We start from the raw sequence: 12753 nt of genomic DNA on the forward strand, positions 1-12753 counted from the left end.
AGTATTCTCTTGAATATACTGTATTGCTGAAAATAGCAAAACCATTCAAAATTGATCATTGTACAGTATTGCTGTTACTATGTACAATGTTCTCCTAGTTCTAAGCTCATTTCACTTTGCATCAGTTCATGGAAGTCTTCCCAGGTTTTTCCGAAAGCATCCTTTGTATCATTTCTTATAGCACAATCTATTCCTTCACAATCATATACCACAATTTGTTTAACCATTCCAAAGTTGTTGTGCATCTTCTTAATTTCCAATTTTTTGCCACCACAAAAAAGCTGCTTTAAATAGTTTTGTGCATAAAGCTCTTTCCCCCTTTTCTTTGGTCTCTTTGGGATACAAAGCTCGTTGTGATATTACTGGATCAAAGAGTATACATGGCTCGTTGGCCATGGTTCCAAATTGCTTTCCAGATGGTAATGTCAGTTCACAGTTCCACCAAAAGTCTATTAATAGTGTCCCAATTTTCCCACATCCCCTCCAACATTCTATTTTCTCTTTTGGTCATATTAGCCACTTTGATAAATGTAAAATGGTATCAGAGTTATTTTAGATTGTTGAATTTATTGACCTATAGTTGGGAAAATAGCTCTCAATAATTGCTTTAATTTTGTATTGGTTGTGGATTTCACCTTTTTTCATTTTTGATATTGGTAATTTGATTTTCTTCTTTCCTTTTGTAAATCAAATTAACCAATGATTTTTCTATTTTATTGATTTTTTTCATAAAACCAGCTCCTTGTCCATGTTATTTAGTTCAATGGTTTTCTTACTGTAAGTTTTATGTTTTTTTCCTTTGATATTTTAGGATTTTCAATTTGGTGTTTAATTGAATATGATTAATTTGTTATTTTCCTAATTTTTTAATTGCATGCCCAATTCATTGACCTACTCTTTCTCTATTTTATTGATATAAGTATTTAGAAATATAAATTTTCCCCTAAGTAGAGCTTTGACACATCTCATAAATTTTGTTATCTCCTCATTGTCATTCTCTTTCATTCTCTATCTCATTAATTTTTTCTTATTTATTTTTGGTTGGATTTATCTGCTTCTTAAAGAAGGTTGAAGTCCTGCACTAGTAAAGTTTTACTATCTATTTCCTCCTATAATTCATGTAACTTCTTCAGAAATCTGGATGCTTTGGCATTTGGAGTATATCTGTTTAGTTCTGATATGGCTTCATTGCTTGTTGTGTCATTTATCAAAATATGATTTCCTTATCTCTTTTTATTGGTTCAATTTTTACTTTTGCTTTGTTTGATCATGATTGCTACCCTTGCTTTTAAAAAGTTTTTGACTGGGGGACAGAGCCAAGATAGCAGCATAGTAGCAGGGAACTCCTAAAGCTGCTCTGAATATCCTTTCAAATCGATCTATAAAAAGCATCTCAAAAGGATAGAAGTCAAAGTAAGATGAGCAAAGGGGTTCTCCCACAGAATACAGCATGAAAGATAGGCAGAGAAAGGTGGTTTCTATGTTATAAGGGAGGAAAACGGCAGAAGTAAAAGCACAGACCAACACCCCACCCCATGTCCCCGCCACTTATGCCAACCATAGATCCAGGACCTGGGCAACCCCCAAATTCTAGGAGATAGGCTACACTAAAGAAAAAACACCACAGACAGACCCCTAGAGGCTCCAGGCCCTGGCAGTGAGATCCAAAGCTTAATAGCACTGAACTCACTCACCAGCTACCTCAGGGTGACGTGTGCTATATCACGACCTACCCCTCGAAATCCCAGGCCCTGAAGATGTGGTTCAGAGTTCCAGAGCACTCGTCTCAGTCAGAAGTGGCAACAGCAGCAGCATCACTGGCAATGAAGATAGCCTCAGGGCAAATCACTGTGAAGTGAATTACACCAAAAAAAAAAAAAACCAAAAACCAAAAACGCAGACCTACCCTTGGAAATTCCAGATCCTAGAGGTGTGAGAGTCAGAGCTCAGTAGTACTAGGCTCATTTCTCAGGCCTCTGACAGAGAAGTGAAGATAGCCCCAAGGCAAAGCCCTGTGAGCCAGAAGCTAAGATAGAAATGACCAGCAACTTGTAGGACTCCTAGTCCTTGAATTGAAAAATGAGTAAATAGCATAAAGAAAACTCTTGACCCTGGAATATTTCTTTGGAGAAAAAGAGCAAAAAAACCAGACATAACAGGAGAGGGTGAGAAACAAGCAAATACATGCAACTCTCAGGGAAAAAAAGGAAACTGGTCACAAGCTCTATAGGAACTCAAAAAGGAGTTCAAGAAAGGCAGAAGAAAAATGGGAAGAAAAGGGGTGGGGGAAAGAAATTAAAATATTGCACAAAGAAAATAAGGGTTTGAAAGCAAAATTGGCCAGGTGGGAATGGAAAGAGGAGACACAGAAATCAAATTAAGTAATAAGCAGATTAAAAACTAGAACTAGAACTGACTTGCTGGAAGAAGAAGCAAAGAAATCCAGTGATGAAAAGAGTGACCAAATAAAAAAGAAGACCCAAAAGATCATGGATGAAAATCAGTCTTTAAAGACTAGAATTTGGAAAAGTAGAAGCTAATGATTCAAAGAGACATCAAGAAATAATAAAACAAAGTCAAAAGAATTAAAAAATAGAAAACATGAAATTTCTCATTGAAAAAAAACTGAACTGGAAAATAGATCCAGGAGAGATGATTTGAGAATTATTGGACTACCTGAAAGTCATGACCAAAACAAACAAACAAAAAGGCCTAAGCACCATATTACAAGAAATTATCCAAGAAAACTACCTGAATATTCTTGAACAATTAGATTAAATCAAACTGTTAGATTAAATCACCAAATGACAACTCCCTTGAATGTTATAGGCAACTTCAAGAGCTTCCAGAACAAGGAGAAAATACTTCAAAAGGCCAGAAAGAAACAACACAATATCATGGAACTCCAGTCAAGTTTACAAAGGATCTGGTAGCCTCTACATTGAAAGACCACAACACCTGGAATATGATATTCCAGCAGGCAAGAGAACTGTGTCTAATACCAAGAATCACCTACCTATCAAAACTGACTGTATACTTTCAGGGGAAAGTATGGGCATTTAATAAAATAGATTTCTAAGCATTCCTGAAGAGAAGCCAAGAACTAAATAGAAAATTTGATGTCCAAATACAAAATTCAAGAGAACCATAAAAAAGTAAATAAGAAAGAGAAAAAATTTAAGGGCTTCAATAAGGTCAGATTGGCTATACTCCTTTATGGAAAAATGATATCTATAACTTAAAAATTCTTTTCATTGAACTTATGAGAAAGAATGCAATTCACATTGAGAGAAAGAACTATGGGAGTAGAAACACAAAAGAAAAACATGATTTATCATTTATCACATATATAGATATATGATTTGGGGTTTTGGATGAAAAATATTGCTCTATAGCAAAAATGAATACTATGGAAATAGGTATGAAGTAATAAACACTTGTACAAACCAGTGGAATTGCTTGTTGGCTCTGGGAGTGGGTAGGGAAAAAAGGGAAAGAAAAAGACTCATATAAACATGAAAAAATATTTAAAACTAAGTAAATAAAGATTTTTAAAAATTGTTTTCATTACCATAGTAGATAGAAGAAATATACATAGGCAGAGGGTGTGGTATTAAGCTATTTAGGGTGATATGTGAAAAAAAATTAGGGGAAAAAAAGATTGTACCAAGAGAAATGGGGTAAATTATACCACATAAGAAGATATGGAGGAAGGAGGAAGAATACTATTACAAAAAGGGGGGAATGAGGGTGGTTTCAGGTAATACTTAAACTTTCTGTCATTGGAATCTATTCAGAGAGGGAAGAACAGCCAGATTTATTAGGGTATGGAATTTATTAGGGTTACCTATTGAGAAATAGAAGGGGAATAAGGAAGGAGACCAAGTGTGAGGAGGGCAGTAATATAAGGGAGGGGAAAATTGAGGGGGTGATTAAAAGGCAATAGAAGTAAAAGGGGAATAAGTAGGGAGGTGCTGGGAAGGGGAGTAAAATAAGGGAGGGGAGAAAGGGGAACTGGTTAAAAGCAAAACACTGATGTGGAGGAAAGAGTGAAAGGAGAAAGGGCAGATTAAAAGAGGAAATCAAAATGATAGCGAATACACAGATGATAATCATAACTGTGAATATGAATGGGATGAACTCACCCATAAAACAGAAACAGATAGCAGAGTGGAGTAAAAACTAAAATCCCACCATATTTTGTTCACAAGAAACACACATGAAGCAGGGAGACACACACAGGATATAGGTAAGAGGCTGGAGCAGAATTTATAGGGCATCAACTGAGAAAAAGAAGACAGGAGTAGCAGTCATGATCTCTGACAAAGCAAAAGCAAAAATAGATATAATTAAAGGAGATAAGGAAGGTAATTACATCTTGATAAATGGCAGTCCAGACAATGAAGAAATATTAGGACTCAACATATATGCACCAAATGGTATAACATCCAGATTTTTAAAGGAGAAACCATTGGATCTTAAGGAGGAAATGGATAGTAAAGTTTTATTAGTGGGGGACCTCAACCTTCCCCTGTCAGATCTAGATGATTCAAACCAAAAAATAAACAAAGAACTAAAAGAAGTAAACAAAATTTTTAAAAGTTAGAGTTTATAGGTATTTGGTGAAAAGTGAATAAGTATTAAAAGGAATATACCTTCTTTTTAGCAGGACATGGTACATATACCCAGACTGACCATGTAATGGGGCAGAAAAATATCACAAACAAATGCAGAAAAACAGAAATAAATACAATTTTTCAAATCAAAATGCAATAAAATTTATAATTAGTAAGGGTCCATAGAGAGATAAATTAAAAATTAATTGGAAATTAAATAATTGAATTCTCCAAAACAGGTGGGTTAAAGAACAAATCATAGAAACAATTACTGATTTCATTGAAGAGAATAACAATGAGGAGGCAACATATCAAAATTTATGGGATACAGCCAAAGCAAAACTTGGGGGGAAATTTTATATCCCTGAGTGCCTATATGAACAAAAAAGAGAAAGAGATCAACTATTTGGCCATGTAACTCAAAAACTAGGAAAAGAACAAATTAAAAATCCTCAGATAAAGACCAAACTGGAAATCCTAAAAATCAAAGGAGAAATTTTAAAAATTGAAAATAAAAAACTATTGAACTAATAAGACTAGGAGCTAATATTTTGAAAAACAAAAATGAAATAAAGTATTGGTTAATTTAATTTAAAAAAGAAAAGAGAATCAAATTAACAATATCAACAATTAAAAGGGCAATCTCACCTCTAATGAAGAGGAAATTAAGGCAATTATTAAGAGCTATTTTGCCCAATTATATGACAATAAATATGACAATCTCAGTGAAATGGACAAATATTTACAGAAATATAAATTGCCTAGATTAACAAGAGTAAAAAGAATACATAAATAATCCCATATCAGAAAAAGAAATTGATCAAGCCATTAAGAATTCCCTAAGAAAAAATCCCCAGGGTCAAATGGATTCACCCACAAGTGAATTCAATCAAACATTTAATGAACAATCCCAATCCCAATACTATACGAACTATTTTACAAAATAAGGAAAGAAGGAGTCTTACAAAATTCTTTTTATGACACGAAATATGGTGCTGATTCCCAAGCCAGGGAGACCAAAAACAAAGAAAGAACAATAGACCAATCTCCTTAATGAACATATATGCAAAAATCTTAAATAAAATACTAGCAAAAAAGACTACAGCAATTTATCACAAGGATTATTCCCTATGAACAGTTGGGATTTATACCAGCAATGCAAGGATGGTTTAATTTTAGGAAAACCATCCACATAATTGACTATATCAATAACCAAACTAACATAAATCACATGATTATCTCATTAGATGCAGAAAAAAGCCTTTGACAAAATAAAACAGCTATTCCTATTGAAAACACAAGAAAAAATAGGAATTAAAGGAACTTTCCTCAAAATAATAAGCAGCATTTATTTAAAACCATCAGGAAGTATCACCTGCAATAGGGATAAATTAGAAACATTCCCAGTAAGACCAGGAGTGAAGCAAGAATGTCCATTATCACCACTATTATTTAATATCATACTAGATATTCTAGCAGTAGTAATTAGAGAAGAAAACAAAATTAAAGGGATCGAAGTAGGCATTGAGGAAATTAAACTATCACTCTTTGCAGATGATATGATAGCAAACAGAGAATCTGAGAAAATCAACTAAAAAGCTAGTGGAAATAACTTTAGCAAAGTTTCAGGGTACAAAATAAGCCCACATAAATCATCAGCATTTCTATATATTTCCAACAAAATTTAACAGCAGCTGTTAGAAAGAGAAACTCCATTTAAAATCACTCTAGACAATATAAAATATTTAGGAATTTATCTGCCAAAACAAACAAAGAAATTATATGAACACAACTACAGAAACACTTTTCACACAAATAAAACTAGATCTAAACAATTGGAAAAACATAACTTGCTCATGGGCAGGATGAGCTAATATAATAAAAATGATAGTCTTACCTAATTTAATTTACTTATTCAGTTTCATATAGATCAAACTAACAAAAAACTTTTTTGTAGAATTAGAAAAAATTATAACAAAGTTCATCTGGAAAAACAAAAGATCAAGAATATCAACATAACTAATGGAAAAAAAATGGGGGGAAGATGGAGGCCTAGCAGAACCAGACCTTAAACTGCACTATAAAGCAGTGATCATCAAAACAATATGGTACTGGCTAAGAGATAGAAGGGTGGATTAATGGAATAGACCATGGGTAAATGACTTCAGCAAGCTAGTGTTTGATAAATCCAGAGATCCCAGCTTTTGGGACAAGAACTCATTTTTTTAAACATTTATTAATATTAATTTTTAACCTGTTTACATGCTTCATGCCCCTACTTTCCCCTTCTCCCCCCGCTCTCTCCCCACCCATGGCCAACGCACATTTCCACTGGTTGTAACATGTGTCCTTGTTTAGGGCCTATTTCCATATTGTTGTTAGTTGCCTTGGTATGGTAGTTTCAAGTCCACATCCCCAATCATGTCCGCCTCAGCCCATGCATTCAAGCAATTGTTTATCTTCTATGTTTCCTCTCCTGCAGATCTTCCTCTGAATGTGGGTAGCGTTCTATACCATAAATCCCTCAGAGCTGTCTTGGGTCATTGCATTGCTGCTAGTACAGAAGTCCATTACATTCTATTTTACCATAGTATATCAGTCTCTGTGTACAGTGTTCTTCTGGCTCTGCTCCTTTCACTCTGCATCAGTTTCTGGAGGTCTCTCCAGTTCACCTGGAACTCCTCCAGTTTATTATTCCTTTTAGCACAATAGTATTCCATCACCAGCATATACCACAGTTTGTTCAGCCATTCCCCAATTGAAGGACATACCCTCCTTTTCCAGTTCTTTGCCACTACAAAAAGCGCAGCTATGAATATTTTCGTACAAGTCTGTTTATCTACGATCTCTTTGGGGTACAAACCCAACAATGGTATGGCTGGATCAAAGGGCAGGCATTCTTTTATAGCCCTTTGAGCATAGTTCCAAATTGCCAGCCAGAATGGTTGTATCATTTCACAACCCCACCAGCAATGCATTAATGTCCCAATTTTGCCACATCCCCAAAAGAGAAAGATCATCAAGAAGAAATCTGTAATATTCAAGAACTTTTAAACAGATAAAATCCAGACAACAGAGCAAACAGCAGAGGAGAACAAACAAGTAATCATATCCAAACCTTCCCAAAATAATGAAAACTGGCCACAAGCTATTGAAGAGTTCAAATCTGAGATGATGAGAAAGATGGAAGAGGTTTGGCAAGAAAAGTGGGAAATGGCTCAAAAGGAAATTAACAGGTTAGAAGACAGAAATTCCCAATTGGAGAAAGACGCCCAAAAATCAACCGAAATGGTAAACAAATTGGAAACCAAAATCTGGCAAGAAAAAAAAAAGTTTGAAAGGCAGAATTTCACAATTGGAAAGTGAGGCAAGTAAATTGAAGACCAGAAATGACCAGATTGAAAAGGAAAACCAGTCTCTAAAGGCTAGAATTGAGCAATTAGAAGCTAATGATCTCAAGACAGCAAGAACAAATAAAACAAAGTCAAAAGACTGATAAAATAGAAGGAAACATGAAATATCTCAATGAGAAAGTGACAGACCAAGAAAACAGGTATAGAAGAGACAATCTGAGAATCATTGGTCTTCCTGAAAAAGCAGAAATTAATAGAAATTTGGACTCCATACTAAAAGAAATTATTCAGCAAAATTGCCCTGAAGTTCTACAACAAGAGGGCAATATAGACATTGAAAGGATCCATAGATCACCCTCTACACTAGACCCAGAAAAGACAACCCCCAGGAATATAATAGCCAATTTTGAGAGCTTCCAAGTAAAAGAAAAAATTTTACAAGAAGCCAGAAAGAGACAATTCAAATATCAAGGAGCACCAATCAGGATCACACAGGATCTGGCAGCCTCCACGCTAAAAGACCACAAGGCTTGGAATATGATATTTATAAAGGCAAGAGAACTGGGTCTACAACCAAGGATCACCTACCCATCAAAACTAACTATATACTTCCAGGGGAAAGTTTGGGCATTCAGCATGATGGAAGATTTCCAAGTATTTGCACAGAAAAGACCAGGACTAAATGGAAAGTTCAATATCCAACCACAAAAATCAAGAAAAACATGAAAAGGTAAATAAACAGAGGGGAAAGAAAGAAAACTCGTAATTTTAAAATTTCCCTCTTTAAGTGTTTCAATATGATCTAATTGTTTGTATTCCTATGTGGAGAAATGTTATGTATAATTCTCTGTAAGGAACTCTACTCACTAATATATGTAGTGCAAATAGGGTGCATGTCAGCCCTGCAAAGCTTTACTGCAGATTTTCTGACAGTTGAGAAGGGTTTAGAATATTGAGGAAGTTCACTTGACCCTGGGGACTTGTGGAGAGGAGCAGGGTCAATCTGAGCTCTTTCTTTGGATTGAAACCTAGCCTATATTCTGAAGCTTTTCTTTTAAAAATTGTTAGCTTAACTATTTCCTTTGAATCTCCCTAAACTCCCTTATTCCCCATCTTCATTTTCCCTACCTGAATTTCTTTGAGGTTTTGAAAGGAGGGTAGATCGGAATGTTAGTTTTAAACTTGATATTTTAAATAGTCAAATAGGGCTTACCCTTGTTACAAATTATCTATTGAATCATTGTATCCAACTTTCCTAACCCTATTGATTACAAAACCACTTGAGAGCTGAGTTAAGGCAGGTCCTTTCTCAGTTTCATGTTCCTGTCTCCCTCCCCCACCTGAAGCTTTCTCTAGCGGCTGTTAGGGTTACCTTGTATCCTTCATCGCTTCCAATCAACCCTAGAAATCAATAAACCCGTTTGTCTTTTAATCAAAACCTTTGGCTACTTCATTAGTTGATTGATAAGAGAGGGAAGAGGAGTGAGAGGAATAATATTCTCTCTGGGTTCTGAGGGATTGAAGGTGTTCATTTGGGATGAAGTGCAATCTTAATACTTCCTCTGAACTGTTCCTTTGTAAACCTGAGAAACTGAATAGCAGCCCTCTAGTCAGTTTCAAGCCATTCTTGGCTAGGCCTAACTTTTGTCTGTAGAAGTGCCCTTCCTACTTGAAGGTCTCAGTCTGTTTCCTTTTAGTGTCTCTGTCTCAAATCCTGTGTCCCAATCTGTGTCTCTCAGGCTGTAGTTGTCTGCCCTTGCAACTCTTTATACCTCCGTGTTTGTACTCCCTAAAATCAGCCATTCCCTTACTATTCCTACCACCTCAATTTACCACCTTTACCATTATACCTTCCTTATCCACTTTACTGCCTTAGGGATCCACAAAAACCCTATCCACAGTGCCTTATCCCCTATTCACTCTACCTTTAGTCCCTTGCCTGCCTTATCCACTATTCCAACTATACCTCTCCCTTGATTTCCCTACTACCTCTAGCCTATTCCCTTCATTGCCTCCAGCCTTTGGTCCCATATCACCTCATTGCCTTATTCCCTTATTACATCCCTGCCCAAATTACCTTATTGCATCTGGCGAGCACAGTTAACAAAGAAACTTGCAGTCTTCTGAAACAACAAAAATGAATCTGGCAAGAATAACATTTATTTTAGGCAGTGTTTCCATAATGACTTGGTCGCTTATGCAAGGTCTATACAACTTTTGGCTAGTTAAAGTCCCAAATCTAGTACAACAAATGCTAGAAATATATGATTATTATAAATGGTTTGCCTTTACACTAGCCGAATGCATATGTTTCATCCCCACGGCTATTGCAATTATCCTATCTCTCTGGAAAATCCTTATGATCTCTAAGGCAGTTTTGACTCACCTGTACAATTACTTTAAGACATCTCTAGCAAAAACTGATAGTGAATCCACGGAATTAGTAGAGAATATCAAGCTACTGTCCCAAGTGTTGAAACAAATTTGAGAGGGAAAAGAATTAGACAAGCACACAATGACTTACTAGCTCTCAAGGAGAGAATTCTCTTTAAGCCTGCTTTCTGTATTCCTGATTCTAAACTGAACTTGCCAAATGGTGCTATAGGAAGTTTGGGTTTAGACACAAAAGACCATACGCAACACAGAATCAATGATAAGTATACACAAAATACTGGGGATTCTTTATTACCCCTAGTGCCAGTGAAGTCCAGTGACAGTGGAGAACCATTAGTTACCCTAGAAATTGGGGGGGGGGGTGTACACTATAAAGAACTACTGGACACTGGTACAACTTGTTTCGTGTTACGTGAGGCACCTGATGGATGTCAATATCAAGGCAATTTAAGAGTAAGAGGAGCTTCTGAGGTATCACAACAAGTCCCGAAGCTAAAAGTTAAAATGCTAAAAATTGGACCTCTAACTCTTGAACACAGGTTCCTATTGATGCCATCATGTCCTTCAAACCTGGTGGGACGAGATCTCCTATGCAAATTGGCTGCCACCATCCAAAGTCAACTGGATGGACAAATTTATTTACACCTGCCCAAGAGATCTCTAAAACACCATCCCATTTTATTTTTTGACCCATGCAGTGAGAAACCATCATACCAATCAACTAATAACATCAATGAGGTTCCTGATGATATTCCAGATTACATGTGGGCTAAAAATTCAAATGAGGTGGGCAGGATATTGTCAGCAGAAACAGTAAAGATAGAGGTAAAAGAAGGTTTACCTCCAAGAATTCCTCAGTTCAGACTTAGCCAAGAGGCGATAGAAGGAGTGAAACCCATTTTAGAGAGTTTATTAAAGCAGGGTATCTTAAAATATGGCTTTTCACAATATAATACACCAATCATGCCTGTAAAGAAAGCCAAATTATCTCTTGATGGGAAGACTCAATAGCGTTTAGAACAAGATCTCAGAGCAATAAACGACCATGTACAAAAGAAGGGGGAGGGAATTCATTAGGCCTTAAATATAAAAAGGTGAATAATAAGGGAGGGGGTAGAAAGGGAAGTAAATCAAGGGAGGGGACAAGGATTACTGGCATAAAAAAAACCACTGGTTTAAAAGGAAAAAGTGTGAGAAGAAGGGGTAGAACTAGAAGAGGATACCAAAATGTCGGCAAATACACAACTGATAATTATAATTCTGAATGCAAATGGGATGAACTAGCCCATAAAAAGGAAGCAAATAGCAGAGTGGATTAGAAACCAAAATCCTACCATATGTTGTCTACAAAAAACATATATGAGGCAGGTGGGCATACACAGGATTAAGGTAAAGGGCTTGAGCAAAATCCTTTGGGCCTCAAACAAGAAAAAGAAGGCAGGAGTGGCTATTATGATTTCTGACAAAAATAGATATGATTAAAAAAGACAGGGAAGGTCATTACATCCTGATTAAAGGCAGTATAGACAATGAGGAAATAACAGTGCTCAATAGGTATGCACCAAATGGCATAGCAACCAGATTCATAAAGGAGAAACTGGCAGAGCTCAAGAAGGAAATAGATAGTAAAACCATAATAGTGGGAGATCTAAATATTCCTTTTTCAGATCTTGATAAATCAAACCAAAAAATAAATAAGAAAGAGCTAAGAGAGGTGAATGAAGTCCTAGAAAAATTAGATTTAAAAGATATGTGGAGAAAAACAAATAGGGACAAAAAGGAATACACCTTCTTTTCAGCTGCACATGGTACATTCACAAAGATTGACCATGTAATAGGCCATAGAAACATTGCAAACAAATGCAAAAGAGCAGAAATAATAAATGTAACCTTCTCAGATCATAATGCAATGAAAATAATAATTAGTAAGGGCACCTGGACAGGAAAATCAAAATCTAATTGGAAATTAAATAATATGATTCTCCAAAACCAATTAGTCAAAGAAGAAATCATAGAAACAATCAACAATTTCATGGAAGAGAATGACAATGATGAGACATCCTACCAAACTCTGTGGGATTCAGCCAAGGCAGTACTCAGGGGGAAATTTATATCCTTGAGTGCATATATTAACAACTTAGGGAGGGCATAGGTTAATGAATTGGGCATGCAACTTAAAAAACTAGAAAGCAAGCAAATTAAAAATCCTCAGATGAAAACTAAATTAGAAATACTAAAAATCAAGGGAGAAATTAGTAAAATCGAAAGTAAAAGAACTATTGAATTAATAAATGAGACAAGAAGCTGGTATTTTGAAAAAAACCAGATAAAATAGACCAAGTACTAGTAAATCTAATGAAAAAAAGGAAAGAAGAAAACCAAATTGACAG

At 35.7% G+C, this 12753-nt stretch overlaps 1 protein-coding gene across 2 annotated transcripts in view; it reads left to right on the forward strand.

The window, feature by feature from the left end:
* Positions 1 to 12753, forward strand: part of DNAH8 (dynein axonemal heavy chain 8) — a 399591-nt gene that overhangs the window by 91321 nt on the left and 295517 nt on the right. The window lies entirely within an intron of this gene.

The sequence above is a fragment of the Gracilinanus agilis genome, chromosome 4 (assembly GCF_016433145.1).
Source record: "Gracilinanus agilis isolate LMUSP501 chromosome 4, AgileGrace, whole genome shotgun sequence".
NCBI lineage: Eukaryota > Metazoa > Chordata > Mammalia > Didelphimorphia > Didelphidae > Gracilinanus > Gracilinanus agilis.